The sequence below is a fragment of the Rana temporaria genome, chromosome 4 (genome assembly GCF_905171775.1).
Source record: "Rana temporaria chromosome 4, aRanTem1.1, whole genome shotgun sequence".
Classification (NCBI taxonomy): domain Eukaryota; kingdom Metazoa; phylum Chordata; class Amphibia; order Anura; family Ranidae; genus Rana; species Rana temporaria.
In genome coordinates this window covers 194,786,197-194,804,785 of record NC_053492.1, presented here as the reverse complement: position 1 = coordinate 194,804,785, position 18,589 = coordinate 194,786,197, and the positions used below count along the sequence as shown (strand labels likewise).

The 18,589-nt window shown below is 46.2% G+C and overlaps 1 protein-coding gene across 3 annotated transcripts in view; it reads left to right on the top strand.

The window, feature by feature from the left end:
- Positions 1-499: 499 nt before the first annotated feature.
- LOC120936862 (LIM domain containing preferred translocation partner in lipoma) overlaps positions 500-18,589 on the top strand; it is a 428,104-nt gene continuing 410,014 nt past the window's right edge. For all 3 annotated transcript variants that reach the window (XM_040349587.1, XM_040349584.1, XM_040349586.1), the window contains exon 1: positions 500-766. The gene's annotated coding sequence lies outside the window, so the exon portion shown is untranslated. The remainder of the gene's footprint in view (positions 767-18,589) is intronic.

The following is an 18,589-nucleotide window of genomic DNA, read 5'->3' as shown; positions in this document are numbered from 1 at the left end:
TGCTGTTCAGCCCTTTCCGTGGCACACTTCTTCCTCATTCCATCTCTTTCCCAGCACGCTATGCGCTCACAGTCACACTACTACAGCCACTAGTTGCAGTAAGGGAGGGACGGGGCCCCGCCAGGTCATGTGACCAGTGGGAGGGCCCGCTTCCGGTATTCAGAAGAAGAAGGCATCCTCACCTTCCTTTAGCTGTGGATGCTTCACCCCTCTCACTGCTGCCTGTCAGCACGTACAGTACATGCCAAATTCTAGCGATGAGACTGCTGCCTGCACATGTCCAATATATAACCTGCTTGTTGCTGGTCACCTCGCACTGTAATAAACTACTGTAGTGACAAAAACACGTGTTGGCACGGTCTGCTATGATAGTGACCTATGAGATACTTGATATAATGAGCCATGTACATTGAAGTCTTACACATCACCTGATATAGTGCTAAGCATACAAAAGCAGTCCTTTACCAGAATCCTTCTCTAACCTAGCTCATGTAATACACCTCACTGAGCCTAGCTGCTATCACTGATCTAATAGAATCCAGATGTTGTAGTGAGCTTGTCATCCAGGCGCCTGAAGCGTACAGCTGCAACAGATGAGGGAAGCGTAGGCCCGCCTACAGGGGTGCCGGGGATGCCTAGTCTGCTGAACACAGAAAATCCAAGATGGTGACTAGTATGAAGTTTTTCTGTTAACCGGTCAACTTGGAAGTGACACCCGGAGTGGACATTCCTTTCTGCCGACACCTTGTACAGACACCGGAGTGAGGTGAGCAAGAGGGAGGGCGGCCTTCTGCTGGGCTAGGCTCTTACTATCTACTCCTGAGGGCCTGGGAGCAGGAATGGTATGGAGGGCCCTGGGAGGGGGCAGAGGGGCCTATGTGTGGGGATAGTTATGGAGGCGCAGTGTGCAGCCCGACTAGGAATGCGGGGAGTTTCCTATGTGGAAGAATACACTTCAATGGCTGCTGTGTGTGTAGGAATGCACTGGAGTGGGTGCTGTGTGTGAATACACTTCAGTGGGTGTGTGAATGTATTGTAGTGGGTGCTGTGTGTGTAGGAATGCACTGGAGTGGGTGCTGTGTGTGAATACACTTCAGTGGGTGTGTGAATGTATTGTAGTGGGTGCTGTGTGTGTAAGTGTAAGAGAGAATGTATTGCAGTGTGTGCTGTGCGTGTGTAGGAATGTATTGCAGTGTGTGCTGTGCGTGTGTAGGAATGTATTGCAGTGTGTGCTGTGCGTGTGTAGGAATGTATTGCAGTGTGTGCTGTGCGTGTGTAGGAATGTATTGCTGTGCGTGTGTAGGAATGTATTGCTGTGTGTGTGTGTGTGTGTGTGTAGGAATGTATTGCAGTGGGTGCTGTGCATGTGTGTATGAGTGAGAATGTATTGCGGTGGGTGCTGTGTGTGTGTGTGTATTGCAGTGGGAGTGAGAATGTATTGCTCTTTGTGTGTGTGAATGTATTGCAGTGTGTTGTGAGAATGTATTGCGGTGGGTGCTGTGTGTGTATTGCAGTGGGAGTGAGAATGTATTGCTCTTTGTGCATGTGTGTGAATGTATTGCAGTGTGTTTGTGTGTGTATGTGTATATGAGTGAGAATGTATTGCAGTGGGTGCTGTGTGAGAATGTATTGCGGTGGGTGCTGTGTGAGAATGTATTGCGGTGGGTGCTGTGTGAGAATGTATTGCGGTGGGTGCTGTGTGAGAATGTATTGCGGTGTGTGTATGAGTGTGAATCTATTGCGGTGGGTGTGAGAGTGAGAATGTATTGCTCTTTGTGTGTGTGTGTGTGAATGTATTGCAGTGGGTGCTGTGAACGATTGATTTAATTTACTAGGATTAAAAAAAAAAAATATTTATATATTATACATAACCAACTGTCATCTTCATCCTGCAGTGGCTCCTACTCTGACCCGCTGTTGACTCATCGACAGTCTCATTCACCTTAATGGGGCAGTTGGTGGTAAGGGATGTGGTGGATGCCGGCTAACAGTTGCTGCCATGATGGATCTGAAATGACAGGTGCTCTTTAAATGTAGGGACTCATTCTCTTGCTGGTAGTTAGAATCTTTAAAGGGGAGCTCTACCCTAAAGTGGAACTTCCGCTCATTGGAACCCTCCCCCAATCCCCCCCCCCTCCGGTGTCACATACCTGACTGGTATTTGCACCCACTTCCAGGAGTCCTCTCTGCGGGGATTCTGCGGGTAGTTTGTCACAACTGCCCCCGCCCGTTGTGTTCTGGGAAACACTCGGCTCCCAGAACACACCGGGGACCAGTAAGCATGGCGCAGCGCGACTCGCGCATTCGCCGTAGGGAATCGGGCAGTGAAGCCGGAACACTTCAGTTCCTGATTCCCTCACTGAGGTTGGCGGTGGGGGCAGCAGAGTGACAAGCGATTTGCTCGTCTTCTGCTGCAGACGGCGCTGGACTCCAGGACAGGTAAGTGTCCATATATTAAAAGTCAGCAGTTGCAGTATTTGTAGCTACTGGCTTTTAATATTTTCTTAAATGGCGGAGCTCCGCTTTAATATTTGCAAACAAAATAAAGGTTTCCTATTTATTAATAAGCTGTGAGGTTAGTAAAACAGAGATATCAGAACCTTTTCAATCTAGTCATCGGCCCGGCATTGTTTTTTCAGTGTCAATGCGATACAGAGATTTCGGCCATCTCTCGGGGCGATATTGTGTGTGTGTTTTTTTTTTTTTTTTAAATCATTGTTATTGCTGTAAAGCAGTGGTTCTCAACCTTTCTAGTGCCGTGACCCCTTGATAAAATGTCCTAAGTTGTGGGGACCCCTAACAGTAAAATTATTTTCGTAGCGTGGGTTGTCAGCACACAAGGCAAGTAATTTTCGGCCCTAACCTACGGACATTTATTGCTCCCCGAGTCCCTTCCACTCTAACAGTATTGAACCCCTTCATGGTACATGCATCTCTAAAGGGCACTCACTGTCTCCGACTTTGTGGTGTCTCGTAGCATTGACACCTATGCCGAAATCAGGAGATAGGGTCTCCTCCAGCCCCTCCCACTTCACATTCCTCACCAGTCAGCTGACCTCTAGTCTCTGCACCCCCAGCCATGCCGTGAACGGAATGGGCGGCTGCTGAGCTGGTGGCCGTGGGTTTCAGGGACAGCCTTGCTGGGCGGCCGCAATAAGACTGGGAGAGTGGTGTGGGCTTCAAGAACAGCTCAGGATTTGGTGACCCCTGGCAAATCATTATTCGACCCCCGAGGGGGTCCCGACCCCCAGGTTGAGAACCACTGCTGTAAAGGAATGTAACCATCCCTTGTGACAGGTACTCTTTATGGAGGGATCGGGGGTTTATAAGACCCCAAACTCCTCCTCTGCACTTAAACATATTCAAAACGTCAAGATTGATGTTTTTGAAAACTTTATATTTTTTAAAACGGGCGCCTTTTAAGATGCCAGTAATTCGGGAAGTGATGCAATGACGTTGCTTCCGGGTTACTAGATCCAAAACCTGAGCGAAGCATTGGCTTTGTTCTAGTCTTCTGCCAGCCAGTGGACATGCCATCTGGTTTCTCAGGCCTCTCGGTAGGATGGGAGAGCCCAGGTGAGGGAGGGGCACGGACGTCCACTCTCGCTGCTTGTAATAACTGCCGAGCGGCCGCAAAGTTGCATCGTTTGTTATTACAATAAAGCCGACCATCTGCTCTAAAGAACGGTACAGAGTGATGCTTGAAGTAATATTGGGTTTGTGCCTGATACTATACTCAACTGCCAATAATCGGCCTCACTGATAATCCCTAATTCAATCACACTTTGTTGTGTACATAGATTTGCAAAACAATGGGATAAAGGAATATTCCTGAACTTTGTTTTATCTCCTGGTCACTGTGAAATTGTGTGAATGCATCAATGCAGTGCATGTTATCTCAGCTTGGATTCGAGTTTACCAAAAATGTAAATATTGCAGAATATACAGCCTTATATACTCATAAAATAAATTTGAGCAAAAAAATCTGATTTTAAATAATTTTTATTTAATCCTTTTTTTAATGTGTGTGTGTGTGTGTGTGTGTGTGTGTATATATATATATATATATATATATATATATATATATATATATATATATATATATATATATATATACACACTGGAGTGGGTGCTGTGTCCTCTGTGGAGGAATGTATTAAGGTGGGTGTTGTCTCCTACATGGAGGAATACACAGGAGTGGGTGTGGCGCTGTGTGTGAAGGAATACATTGGAATGGGTGCAGTACTGTGCCCGTAGAGCAGTGACTTGTTCCTCAGTGAGAATGGTGACGTGTTCACAGTAAGGAGGAGGAAACTTTCCGGTGTGCCCTGAGGCTAGTCCTAGCTGGAACCAGGCGTGTGAAGGAATGTGCCTGCCACTGATTAAACTATTCTTGGAATTCATAAAGAATGTGGTCTGTAGAAATCTGTCTGCGACAAATGGCGGAACTTGCACCAAATTCATGTACATTATATCAACCCCTACCACATATACTTCATGTAGACCCACTTGTAGGGGGCTCACAGAGGACATTGCAAGGAGGCAGAAGAACAAGGATTTTTTTTCATGAAAATAGATTACAGGGTTATTGAGTAGTGGATGTCTATGAACTATTTGTTTTGGAGAATAAGAATATTGTTTGGTGTCACTTTGACCACTTCCTTACTTACTATAGCTGATATACTTCTAAAGCGTTCTCTCCAGTTCTGGGATAGCATCCCTGGATGTCCTCACGAGAACACGTATCAGGAAGTGTCTGTTATTGCTGTGTGACTTTGACCAAGCTGATCACAGATCCGGGTAAAGAGACAATCACAGCAGCTCTTTACCATGTGATCAGCTGTGTCCAATCACGGCTCACACAGATGTAAACAGACTTGCTGGTTATCGGCACCTCTTTCCATAGGCTGGATTCACACCTATGCAGTTTTAGTGCTTTTTGCAGATTTTCACTACATTCAATTTTACATGGTTTCCTATGGAACACGTTCTGTAGTGCACATCTGCAAAATGCACTACAAATGCATAGGTGTGAATCCAGCCTTACACAGACACTGCATGTAAGGAAAGGAGAGCCAATCTGACAGAGTACAACATTTACTTTGATAATCGGTGACGCTTCATCAGCGCACATCAGTGAAGAAGAAAAATTACTTATTTGCAAAACTTTATAACAAATTTTAAGAAACTTTTTGAATGGGATAAAAATTATTATTATTATTATTATTATTTTTTTTTTTTTGTTTAGCATAAAATAAGATCTAGTGGAGATCAATTACCATCAAAAGAAAGCTTTGTCTCAAAAAAATGACAATTTCATTTGTGAACAGTACTACATGATCGCACAATTGTCATTCAAAGTATGACCATACTAAAAAACTGAAAATTGGTCTGGGCAGGAAGGGTGTGAAAGTGCTCAGTATTGAAGTTGTTAAACTCCAACTTTGTGACGGAATTGTCTGTCTCAAAGATGTGACATAATCATTACACATGCGACACAATCAACAGTTTACTGCTTTTTATAGAAGAGGTCTAATTTGCCTCCACTTTTTGTATCACTATTGGTATTTCTTGAATAATTTATTGCCTTAATAGCGCCATACAGTAAGTGTTACAGCATTGATTGAATTTGATGCACACATTAGTACTAACAAGGAAACTGTCACAGGGTTTTCATGAATTTTGCGTAAGGCTACCCCCTAGCATCATCAATGTGTCACAAATGCCGTACTGGATCGCCCCCATGTGTGTGTTCTCTCTGTTTTATGGTAATAACAATGTGGACAGGTCAGAGCACTATTCAGCAGAAAAGCTCACAGCCATGTTGCTGGCAGTTTGTGAATGAGGACTTGGGCTCCATGCACACTAAAGCTCATAAACGGACAATTTTTGGGAGTTTGGGCATTTTTTTTTTTTTAACAGCCCATAAACTCCCATCTGTTATCCTATGTGTATATGCACACATTGATGTTTTTGGATATTTATCAGTAGGAGCGTTTCTGAGCTGCTGTCTGAACGTCCTAAAATCACATTCAAGAGCAGTCCTGAAGACGCCGGTAAAAAAGGTGTGTTAAGCCTTGTTGGGCATTTCTCTGCCTCTATTCAAAATCAATGGTTCCCTATGGGAGCCCATTGATTTGAATAGAAGTCGCATCATGATCCGACTTGTTGTGTGCTGAGGATAAAGGCCTGGTATGGATTTTAATGGGAACCCCATTGCAAAAAAATGGCATTGGGTCCCCCAAAATCCATGCCAAACCCTTATCCGAGCATGCAGCCCGGCAGGTCAGAATATTGGGGGGTGGGTGGTGTTGATGTGGACAATAGCCTTTTCCCGACAACCCTGACCGGTGGTTGTCGTGGGCTACGGGTGGGGGCTTATCGGCCCCCAGATCCCGGCCTCCCACCCTATGTGAGTATGGGGTACCCATTTGCCTAAAAAAAAAAAAAAGTGTCATTAAAATAATATAACAGTACATATTATTTTAATATGGCAGCTCCGGTGTCTCTTACGATTTCTTCTTCCTCCTCTGGTTCTTTCCCTCTCTGCGCTGTCTACTCGCCCTTTTGCAGCTGTCTTCTGCCTCTGTTTTTCTTCCGATTTTTGACTCCATGCAATCTCCCGGTGTAATTCTAGGTCCGCCATGTACAATGACTTGCATTGGCATGGGGCAGGGCCACTCGCTGACATCATCTGGAGGCCCCGTCTCCTTGTGATGTCACCCCCCGGGGCATGATGGGATGATGACCTCACAAGGAGGCAGGGCATCCAGGTGACGTCAGTGGGTGGCCCCGCCCCATTGCAATACAAGTCATTGCACATGGCGGATCTAGCATTACACCGGGAGATCGCATTGAGTCCATTTTTGGAGAAGACAGCTGCAAAAAAGCGGGCAAGTGAGCGAGACGACAGCTCAAAGAGGAGAAGAAATCGGAAGAGACACTGAAGCTGCCATAATAAAATACTTTAAAAACCTGTGTACTATTTATTTTTTACACTTTTATTTTGTTTGGGGGTTCCAAGTAATTTTTTTTTTTCTAGCAAAAAATACTGATTTTAACTTTGTAAGAAACAAGTGTCAGAAAAAGGTTTCGATTTTGCATAGTTCCTCACTTCCTGTTCTTCTGTCTGTAACTCCACACAGTAATGCAAGGCTTTCTCCCTGGTGTGAAGTGTCGTCCCTTGGACTACAGGAGAGTCAGAACACCCACTAACACACAGCTCCTTTCTCTATCTGCAACGTAGAGAGCGTCCTGACTCTCCTGTAGTCGAAGGGAGGGGCTGAGCACAACACTCCACACCAGGGAAAAAGCCTTGCATTACTGTGTGGAGTTACAGACAGAAGAACAGGAAGTGAGGATTTCTCAGAAGAAATAAGGACATTTAAAAGCAAAATGGAAGGATGAGGTAAGTGAAGGAGGACTGCACTAAGGTAAAGGAAGCTATTTAGGATTTTTTTTACCTTTACAACCAGGGCTGTGGAGTCGGTAGATAAATACTCCGACTCCTCTGTATTAATATGCGAATGTATTTTATACATTCCTTGAGGGAAAGAAACGCAACCTACCACAGGACTACTGGCTGGGAAGCCAACAGTCTACTGTATTGCACAGTTTAAGCAAAAGACAAACACAATGAAAACAAAGTTTTTTATTAATTTTTTTTTATTAAAGCGGGGGTTCACCCGTACATAACACTTTTTCCCCTTAGATGGATGCTCGTTTTGTCTAGGGGAATCGGCTAGTTGTTTTAAAATATGAGCTGTACTTACCGTTTACGAGATGCATCTTCTCCGCCGCTTCCGGGTATGGGCTGCGGGACTGGGCGTTCCTATTTTGATTGACAGTCTTCCGAGAGGCTTCCGACGGTCGCATCCATCGCGTCACGATTTTCCGAAAGAAGCCGAACGTCGGTGTGCAGGCGCAGTATAGAGCCGCACCGACTTTCGGCTACTAGTGACGCGATGGATGCGACCGTCGGAAGCCTCTCGGAAGACTGTCAATCAAGAAGGAACGCCCGCTCCCGAAGACCCATACCCGGAAGCGACGGAAGAAGATGCATCTCGAAAACGGGTAAGTACGGATCATATTTTAAAACAACTAGCTGATTCCCCTAGACAAAACGAGCATCCATCTAAGGGGAAAAATTGTTTTATAGGGGAACTCCCGCTTTAATCAATCAAGTGGCTGGATAGTAGCAGCAGGCATAAACATCAGGAACAGGATCTTTACCAGTTCAAAAATACAAACCACATTATTTGGTTGTTTTAGAACAAAAACAAAACATCGGGCAGTGGGAGGATCCAGGAAGGGGCATTTATTCTAAAACATGATTTTCCTAGGAGAATCCCATAGTCATGTTTAAAGTTTAAGCTAACAATCGGAGTTTACAAGTTTTTATAGCCTTAGCTAAATGACAGCAGTTTTTCCAATGGTTTACAGCTTCAGTCTTGAACTATTGGCCCTCCATTCCCTTCACTTATACAAGTGTGTCACTCTCTAGTCCTGCAAAAAACATATTTACTTAATCCCTTATCAGTGAGAGGCTAGGTTACACATGGACGCTGCGTTCCCTGTAAAAGCAGAACACAACACTATGGAAAGTAGAAGTATTGCAGCTCCTAATTGTGCGTTGCGTGCCATATAGTGAAGCACATGAAAAGCATGCTTCTTCACGGTCACTTAACCTGTTCGTTTTGCGGTTACGTGAGGCACTGCATGCATTGGTCTTTATTCTTACAGTAGAGAAGTCATTAATTATAACTTTTTGTGAATTGGGACATTTAAACTTGCTTTTTTTTTTTTTTATTCCAATCTAAATTTAGTAGGAGTCGGAGTCGGTGCATTGTTTTCCGACTCCGACTCCAGGTACCCAAAATTTCCTTCGACTCCGACTCCACAGCCCTGTTTACAACCCCTTTTAAGAAGGAAGTTACAATGTTTATAATTCTCTACTAGCACTGACAATGCAGTGAAAAAAGTGGCAAACTTTTTTTTTTTTCTTTTGACAGCTGAGTGAGCAGAGAACTCTCTATACTTATGTAAATAAATCAGGAAATTCTACATACAGATGAATCGATTATATATATATATACACACAGGTCATTCTCAAAAAATTAGCATATTGTGATAAAGTTCATTATTTTCTGTAATGTACTGATAAACATTAGACTTTCATATATTTTAGATTCATTACACACAACTGAAGTAGTTCAAGCCTTTTTATTGTTTTAATATTGATGATTTTGGCATACAGCTCATGAAAACCCAAAATTCCTATCTCAAAAAATTAGCATATCATGAAAAGGTTCTCTAAACAAGCTCTTAACCTAATCATCTGAATCAACTTATTAACTCTAAACACCTGCAAAAGATTCCTGAGGCTTTTAAAAACTCCCAGCCTGGTTCATTACTCCAAACCGCAATCATGGGTAAGACTGCCGACCTGACTGCTGTCCAGAAGGCCATCATTGACACCCTCAAGCAAGAGGGTAAGACACAGAAAGAAATTTCTGAACAAATAGGCTGTTCCCAGAGTGCTGTATCAAGGCACCTCAGTGGGAAGTCTGTGGGAAGGAAAAAGTGTGGCAGAAAACGCTGCACAACGAGAAGAGGTGACCGGACCCTGAGGAAGATTGTGGAGAAGGACCGATTCCAGACCTTGGGGGACCTGCGGAAGCAGTGGACTGAGTCTGGAGTAGAAACATCCAGAGCCACCGTGTACAGGCGTGTGCAGGAAATGGGCTACAGGTGCCGCATTCCCCAGGTCAAGCCAATTTTGAACCAGAAACAGCGGCAGAAGCGCCTGACCTGGGCTACAGAGAAGCAACACTGGACTGTTGCTCAGTGGTCCAAAGTACTTTTTTCGGATGAAAGCAAATTTTGCATGTCATTCGGTAATCAAGGTGCCAGAGTCTGGAGGAAGACTGGGGAGAGAGAAATGCCAAAATGCCTGAAGTCCAGTGTCAAGTACCCACAGTCAGTGATGGTCTGGGGTGCCATGTCAGCTGCTGGTGTTGGTCCACTGTGTTTTATCAAGGGCAGGGTGAATGCAGCTAGCTATCAGGAGATTTTGGAGCACTTCATGCTTCCATCTGCTGAAAAGCTTTATGGAGATGAAGATTTCATTTTTCAGCACGACCTGGCACCTGCTCACAGTGCCAAAACCACTGGTAAATGGTTTACTGACCATGGTATTACTGTGCTCAATTGGCCTGCCAACTCTCCTGACCTGAACCCCATAGAGAACCTGTGGGATATTGGGAAGAGAAAGTTGAGAGACGCAAGACCCAACACTCTGGATGAGCTTAAGGCCGCTACCGAAGCATCCTGGGCCTCCATAACACCTCAGCAGTGCCACAGGCTGATTGCCTCCATGCCACGCCGCATTGAAGCAGTCATTTCTGCAAAAGGATTCCCGACCAAGTATTGAGTGCTTAACTGAACATAATTATTTGAAGGTTGACTTTTTTTTTTTTTTTTTTATTAAAAACACTTTTCTTTTATTGGTCGGATGAAATATGCTAATTTTTTGAGATAGGAATTTTGGGTTTTCATGAGCTGTATGCCAAAATCATCAATATTAAAACAATAAAAAGCTTGAACTACTTCAGTTGTGTGTAATGAATCTAAAATATATGAAAGTCTGTTTATCAGTACATTACAGAAAATAATGAACTTTATCACAATATGCAAATTTTTTGAGAATGACGTGTGTGTGTGTGTGTGTGTGTGTGTGTGTATATATATATGTATATATGTATATATATATATATGTATATATATATATATATATATATATATATATATATATATATATATATATATATATATATATATATATATATATATATATATATATATATATATATATATATATATATATATATATATAATTTTTTTTTTTTTTTTAATGATGTAACAATTACGGTAATCGTTCACTTCTACTGTCTCTGGAAAGAAGTAGATTTGTAAATAGCATTGTTGTAGAGTTGCCATTAACATGTCCTCTCCCCCAACTGGTAATAGGGCCATCAGGCATTGGTTATTGTGTTATGGAATAGGGTAGTAGACAGTTATCTACTACGCTATCAGGAAGTGGAGAGATTGCAAAGCAGCTGTTCTGGCAGGAAAATAATGGGGGGGGGGGGGAGAATGTGCTGGCAGCTTATGCTGTCAGAAATCATGCAGCAAAAGAGAAGAACTTTCAATATGGCCTTCTGGAGAGAAAGGGGGGAAAAATGTAAAGGCTTATTCCAGGCGGGATTGCCATCACAGGTTTCAAGTAGGCACCATTCTTATTTTTCGGGGGACCTCCCTGTCATGGAAGTTTGTCCAGCAGGGATTACAACAGGTTATCGCTGGCTGTGTGGAATAGTTGTGGCAACCTGTCATTCTAGTGATTGGGGCTGGTGCACGCTCACGGCTGCGGCGATCTGTCATAGTGATTGAGGCAGATGCTCACAGCTGCAGCGACCTGTCATAGTGATTGGGGCAGATGCTCACAGCTGCAGCGACCTGTCATAGTGATTGGGGCAGATGCTCAAGGCTGCAGCGACCTGTCATAGTGATTGGGGCGGATGCTCACGGCTGCAGCGACCTGTCATAGTGATTGGGGCAGATGCTCAAGGCTGCAGCGACCTGTCATAGTGATTGGGGCAGATGCTCAAGGCTGCAGCGACCTGTCATAGTGATTGGGGCAGATGCTCACGGCTGCAGCGACCTGTCGTAGTGATTGGGGCAGATGCTCACAGCTGCAGCGACCTGTCAGTGATTGAGGCAGATGCTCACAGCTGCAGCGACCTGTCATAGGGATTGGGGTAGACACTCACAGCTGCAGCGACCTGTCATAGGGATTGGGGTAGACGCTCACAGCTGCAGCGACCTGTCATAGGGATTGGGGTAGACACTCACAGCTGCAGCGACCTGTCATAGGGATTGGGGTAGACGCTCACAGCTGCAGCGACCTGTCATAGGGATTGGGGTAGACACTCACAGCTGCAGCGACCTGTCATAGGGATTGGGGTAGATGCTCACAGCTGCAGCGACCTGTCAGTGATTGAGGCAGATGCTCACAGCTGCAGCGACCTGTCATAGTGATTGGGGTAGATGCTCACAGCTGCAGCGACCTGTCATAGGGATTGGGGCAGATGCTCACAGCTGCAGCGACCTGTCATAGGGATTGGGGCAGATGCTCACAGCTGCAGCGACCTGTCATAGTGATTGGGGCAGATGCTCACAGCTGCAGCGACCTGTCATAGTGATTGGGGCAGATGCTCAAGGCTGCAGCGACCTGTCATAGTGATTGCGGCGGATGCTCACGGCTGCAGCGACCTGTCATAGTGATTGGGGCAGATGCTCAAGGCTGCAGCGACCTGTCATAGTGATTGGGGCAGATGCTCAAGGCTGCAGCGACCTGTCATAGTGATTGGGGCAGATGCTCACGGCTGCAGCGACCTGTCGTAGTGATTGGGGCAGATGCTCACGGCTGCAGCGACCTGTCGTAGTGATTGAGGCAGATGCTCACGGCTGCAGCGTCTGGTCAGTGATTGAGGCAGATGCTCACAGCTGCAGCGACCTGTCAGTGATTGAGGCAGATGCTCACAGCTGCAGCGACCTGTCATAGGGATTGGGGTAGACACTCACAGCTGCAGCGACCTGTCATAGGGATTGGGGTAGACGCTCACAGCTGCAGCGACCTGTCATAGGGATTGGGGTAGACGCTCACAGCTGCAGCGACCTGTCATAGGGATTGGGGTAGACGCTCACAGCTGCAGCGACCTGTCATAGGGATTGGGGTAGACGCTCACAGCTGCAGCGACCTGTCATAGGGATTGGGGTAGACACTCACAGCTGCAGCGACCTGTCATAGGGATTGGGGTAGACGCTCACAGCTGCAGCGACCTGTCATAGGGATTGGGGTAGACACTCACAGCTGCAGCGACCTGTCATAGGGATTGGGGTAGATGCTCACAGCTGCAGCGACCTGTCAGTGATTGAGGCAGATGCTCACAGCTGCAGCGACCTGTCATAGTGATTGGGGTAGATGCTCACAGCTGCAGCGACCTGTCATAGGGATTGGGGCAGATGCTCACAGCTGCAGCGACCTGTCATAGGGATTGGGGCAGATGCTCACAGCTGCAGCGACCTGTCATAGGGATTGGGGCAGATGCTCACAGCTGCAGCGACCTGTCATAGTGATTGGGGCAGATGCTCACGGCTGCAGCGACCTGTCATAGGGATTGGGGCAGATGCTCATGGCTGCAGCGACCTGTCATAGGGATTGGGGCAGATGCTCACGGCTGCAGCGACCTGTCATAGTGATTGGGGCAGATGCTCACGGCTGCAGCGACCTGTCATTGTGATTGGGGCAGATGCTCACGGCTGCAGCGACCTGTCATTGTGATTGGGGCAGATGCTCACGGCTGCAGCGACCTGTCATAGGGATTGGGGCAGATGCTCACAGCTGCAGCGACCTGTCATAGTGATTGGGGCAGATGCTCACGGCTGCAGCGACCTGTCATAGTGATTGGGGCAGATGCTCACGGCTGCAGCGACCTGTCATAGTGATTGGGGCAGATGCTCACGGCTGCAGCGACCTGTCATAGGGATTGGGGCAGATGCTCATGGCTGCAGCGACCTGTCATAGGGATTGGGGTAGATGCTCACGGCTGCAGCGACCTGTCATAGGGATTGGGGCAGATGCTCATGGCTGCAGCGACCTGTCATAGGGATTGGGGTAGATGCTCACGGCTGCAGCGACCTGTCATAGGGATTGGGGCAGATGCTCACAGCTGCAGCGACCTGTCATAGGGATTGGGGCAGATGCTCACAGCTGCAGCGACCTGTCATAGTGATTGGGGCAGATGCTCACGGCTGCAGCGACCTGTCATAGGGATTGGGGCAGATGCTCATGGCTGCAGCGACCTGTCATAGGGATTGGGGCAGATGCTCACGGCTGCAGCGACCTGTCATAGTGATTGGGGCAGATGCTCACGGCTGCAGCGACCTGTCATTGTGATTGGGGCAGATGCTCACGGCTGCAGCGACCTGTCATTGTGATTGGGGCAGATGCTCACGGCTGCAGCGACCTGTCATAGGGATTGGGGCAGATGCTCATGGCTGCAGCGACCTGTCATAGGGATTGGGGCAGATGCTCACGGCTGCAGCGACCTGTCATAGTGATTGGGGCAGATGCTCACGGCTGCAGCGACCTGTCATTGTGATTGGGGCAGATGCTCACGGCTGCAGCGACCTGTCATTGTGATTGGGGCAGATGCTCACGGCTGCAGCGACCTGTCATAGGGATTGGGGCAGATGCTCACAGCTGCAGCGACCTGTCATAGTGATTGGGGCAGATGCTCACGGCTGCAGCGACCTGTCATAGTGATTGGGGCAGATGCTCACGGCTGCAGCGACCTGTCATAGTGATTGGGGCAGATGCTCACGGCTGCAGCGACCTGTCATAGGGATTGGGGCAGATGCTCATGGCTGCAGCGACCTGTCATAGGGATTGGGGTAGATGCTCACGGCTGCAGCGACCTGTCATAGGGATTGGGGCAGATGCTCATGGCTGCAGCGACCTGTCATAGGGATTGGGGTAGATGCTCACGGCTGCAGCGACCTGTCATAGGGATTGGGGCAGATGCTCACGGCTGCAGCGACCTGTCATAGGGATTGGGGCAGATGCTCACGGCTGCAGCGACCTGTCATAGGGATTGGGGCAGATGCTCACGGCTGCTGCGACCTGTCATAGTGATTGGGGCAGATGCTCACGGCTGCAGCGACCTGTCATAGGGATTGGGGCAGATGCTCACGGCTGCAGCGACCTGTCATAGTGATTGGGGCAGATGCTCACGGCTGCAGCGACCTGTCATAGTGATTGGGGCAGATGCTCACGGCTGCAGCAGGAATCGGAAGATTCCTGCTGATGTAAATGTGGCCTATATGACCCCTTTCACACCGGGGCTGCGTTCACGGTAAAGTGCCGCTCGTTTTAACAGTGCTTTATGGCTGTTTAAGCAATGCTTTTTGGCGGCTAGCGGGGCGCCCTTAACCCCAAAGAAGGGCTTAAAAACTCCTGTGTTGCGGCATTTCGGAAGCGCTGCCCATTAATTCCAATGGGTAGGGTGTTTTGGGAGCGCTAAATACAACGCTCCCTACCCGCCCCAAAGATGCTGCTTGCGGGACTTGTCGGAACGTCCCACAAGCGCACCACCGCATGTGTGAAAAGTCACACTTGAAATTTTTCAGGAGCTTGGCAGAGGCCATTTCCAGTGCTGAAGTGTGTGAAAGGGGTCTACATGTTGTGGTGCAGATATGAAAATGACCATGCAAAAGGACCAATCGTTTACTTTTTTTATTTTATTTTTTACCTAAATTTGCTGGCCTCCTAGTTTGACAACAGGGCCTTCTAACATTAATCTAGAGATGCAGATTGAAGTTCAGTAATCTGAAGCACACTTTGGATTCAAACCAGCCATACATGCAAACATTTCTTCTATGCAGCAAGAATCTGCACTGCCTGCTATAGTGTTCAGGCAGCCGCAGTACCCTCTGAATACCTAAACGGGGACGGCATCTGATTGGATGCAGTCACTGTTCGGCTAACAATGTTCTACCTTCTCCTTTTAGTTTTTCATTTGTTTGAGTTTGTCGAGCCGGATAGTACCAATAGGCCTTGAATTTCAGTTGCTACCCCATGTCAATTCAAATACATGGCAGCTCATGCTAGGTCTTCTACTTCATACACGTAGGTTCATCTAAGGCAGGGGTCTTCAAACTACGGCCCTCCAGTTGTTCAGGAACTACAATTCCCATCATGCCTAGTCATGTCTGTGAATGTCAGAGTTTTACAATGCCTCGTGGGATGTGTAGTTCTGCAACAGCTGGAGGGCCGGAGTTTGAGGATCCTTGATCTAAGGCCTTACTATGGAACTGTGATTTTGCAGGTTTAGAAAAGTTCAGTTCCCACAATTCTAGAACACAAAAGTATTTTGAATTAAAATTCTACATCGTGGATAGGTGACAGATAGATATTTGCTAGAAAGTTGGTAGCGCAGAAATTCCAGCGCTGTAATTGAGAGGCTGTTATCCATTATGTGTTTGCTTTGCATTCTATGCTGGAGACATTTGTTTCCCCACCCTTTTTGTTTGGCAGAAATCTCTTTGCATCTTGCTGCCATTAATATATACTGTAGTCGGCCAGACACTGTTCAGCATACGGTAGGCATGCTTATGTTAATATTCCCAGCTGTTCCTCACAAAGTACAGTGAATTCTTTTTGGTTTTAAAAAAAAAAAGTGGGGGGGGGGGGGGAGTTGAAATGTTTTGTGCCCTAAACCATAACAGAGGAAGTGTGTTTGACAGATCAAATATACTAACAGAAAGGTTACCAGCATAGAGCAGACATAATATTTCTGGAAATCCTTTTATGCAGTGATGTCTGTATATTAGCAGTTGCATTGGCTAGTGGTATGTGGCAGTTATTTTTTATTTTTTTTGCCAAGAATGGACACATGTACAGTAATTTTATATGTAATGTGACTACTTTAAGATGTCCATATAGGGTCATTGGAGTATCTTGCATGCTTGTTGGGCAATGGGAACGCTGTTTATATTATATTGCTTCACAGCATACTTGCCAATTTCAGACTGTAAGAAAAATACTCTTCTGGGTATCTAAATGAAGTGGATTACATGATCTCTTTGTCTTCATTAGTGTCACTTTAGTGTTTTTGTTCTTGATGATAATAATTTATTATTATTATTTATTATTATTATGTCTTAAATCTTGCTTAACCACTTAAGACCCGCGCTATAGACGCTATCTCAAGTGCCGGGTGGACGTCCCTGGACATCCTGTTTACATTCCCTGGGGGCGCGCAGCGGGGAAACGCTGTGCCTGGGCATCGCTGGGAAGCGGATGCGTGTGCCTGGCTGCCGCGATGTCCGCCAGGTACCCACAGAGCTCCACGTCCTGTCAGGGAGAGAGGAGACCGATGCTGTGTCCCTTGTACATAGGGACACAGCATCGGTCACCTCCCCCAGTCAGTCCCCCTCCACACAGTTAGAACACACCCAGGGAATACATTTAACCCCTTCCTCACCCCCTAGTGTTAACCCCTTCCCTGCCAGTCACATTTATACAGTAATTAGTGAATTTTTAAATAGCACTGGTCGCTGTATAAATATGAATGGTCCCAAAATTGTGTCAAAAGTGTTTGATATGTCTGCGGCAATATCGCAGGCCTGACAAAAAAAAATTGCAGATCGCTGCCATTACTAGTGTGTTAAAAAAAAAAAAAATCATAAATCTATCCCCTATTTTGTAGGCGCTATAACGTTTGCGCAAACCAATCCAATATACGCTTATTGCGATTTTTATTTTTAAAAAAAAATATGTAGAAGAATACAGTTTGGCCTAAACCGAGGGAAAAAAAAAATGGGGATATTATTATAACAAAAAGTAAAAAATTGTGTGTGTTTTTTCAAAATTGTCTGTCGTTTTTTTTTGTATATAGCGCAAAAAATAAAATACGCAGAGGTGATCAAATACCACCAAAATAAAGCTCTATTTGTGGGGAAAAAAACGATAAAAATATAGTTTGGGTACAGTGTTGTATGACCGCGCAATTGTCATTCAAAATGCGACAGCGCTGAAAATTGGTCTGGGCACGAAGGGGGTTTAAGTGCCCAGTAATGAAGTGGTTAAGGCCTCATGTATGCCGGTGCTGGTAAACTGACGTTTAGGAGCAGTTGGGCATTTTTTTTCCAACTGCCCTGAACTCTCCTGTTATCTTATCAGTACATGTACACAGGGTCGTTTATAGTCGTTTATAGTCGTTTCTAGGCAGTTGATTTTGGAGGCTTTTTTTTAGAACTCAAAAAAAATGTAAGCTGCTTCTAGCCGCGTTTCGGGATTTTGCATTATTGGCTATTTTTAAAGCGGTTGTAAACCCGCGATGAATTTGATTAGATTTTTTTTCACCTGAAAGGCAAAAGCCATAATGAGCTAGTATGCACCGCATATTAGCTCATTATGAAATACTTACCTCGGAACGAGGTGAGAGGAACTTACCTGGTCCACACCGAGGGAGATGTCATCTTGACTTGGCGTGTCTTCCGGGTATCGCCGCTCCAGCGCTGTGATTGGCTGGAGGGAGACTTCAATTCGGCAAGGTCCGGCGGCTGCCAGTCCTTTAGCCGAGGATCCCCGCTGCGCATGCGCCGCTGCAATCAGCGGTGCATATCTCCTAAACCGTGCAGGTTTAGGAGATATTCTTTATACCTACAGGTAAGCCTTATTATAGGCTTACCTGTAGGTAAAAGTCATAAAGTGGGGTTTACAACCACTTTTAAAACGCTGCTAAGCACGGCATGTAAACTCGTCAAAACGGTAGGAGTACCATTCACTGGCTGCATGGTTCTGACAGTGCGGAAATCCTGTCCGTCCTAAAGTTGTGTCAGACATGTGATCAGACATTCGGCAGTCAGTCTGCGGCGCGGGTTTCCGCAGGCATCGTGATTGACTATGGATGTACATTAGATGACCTTTTTTATTTGTGTTTTTAATAAAGGAGCAGAGCCC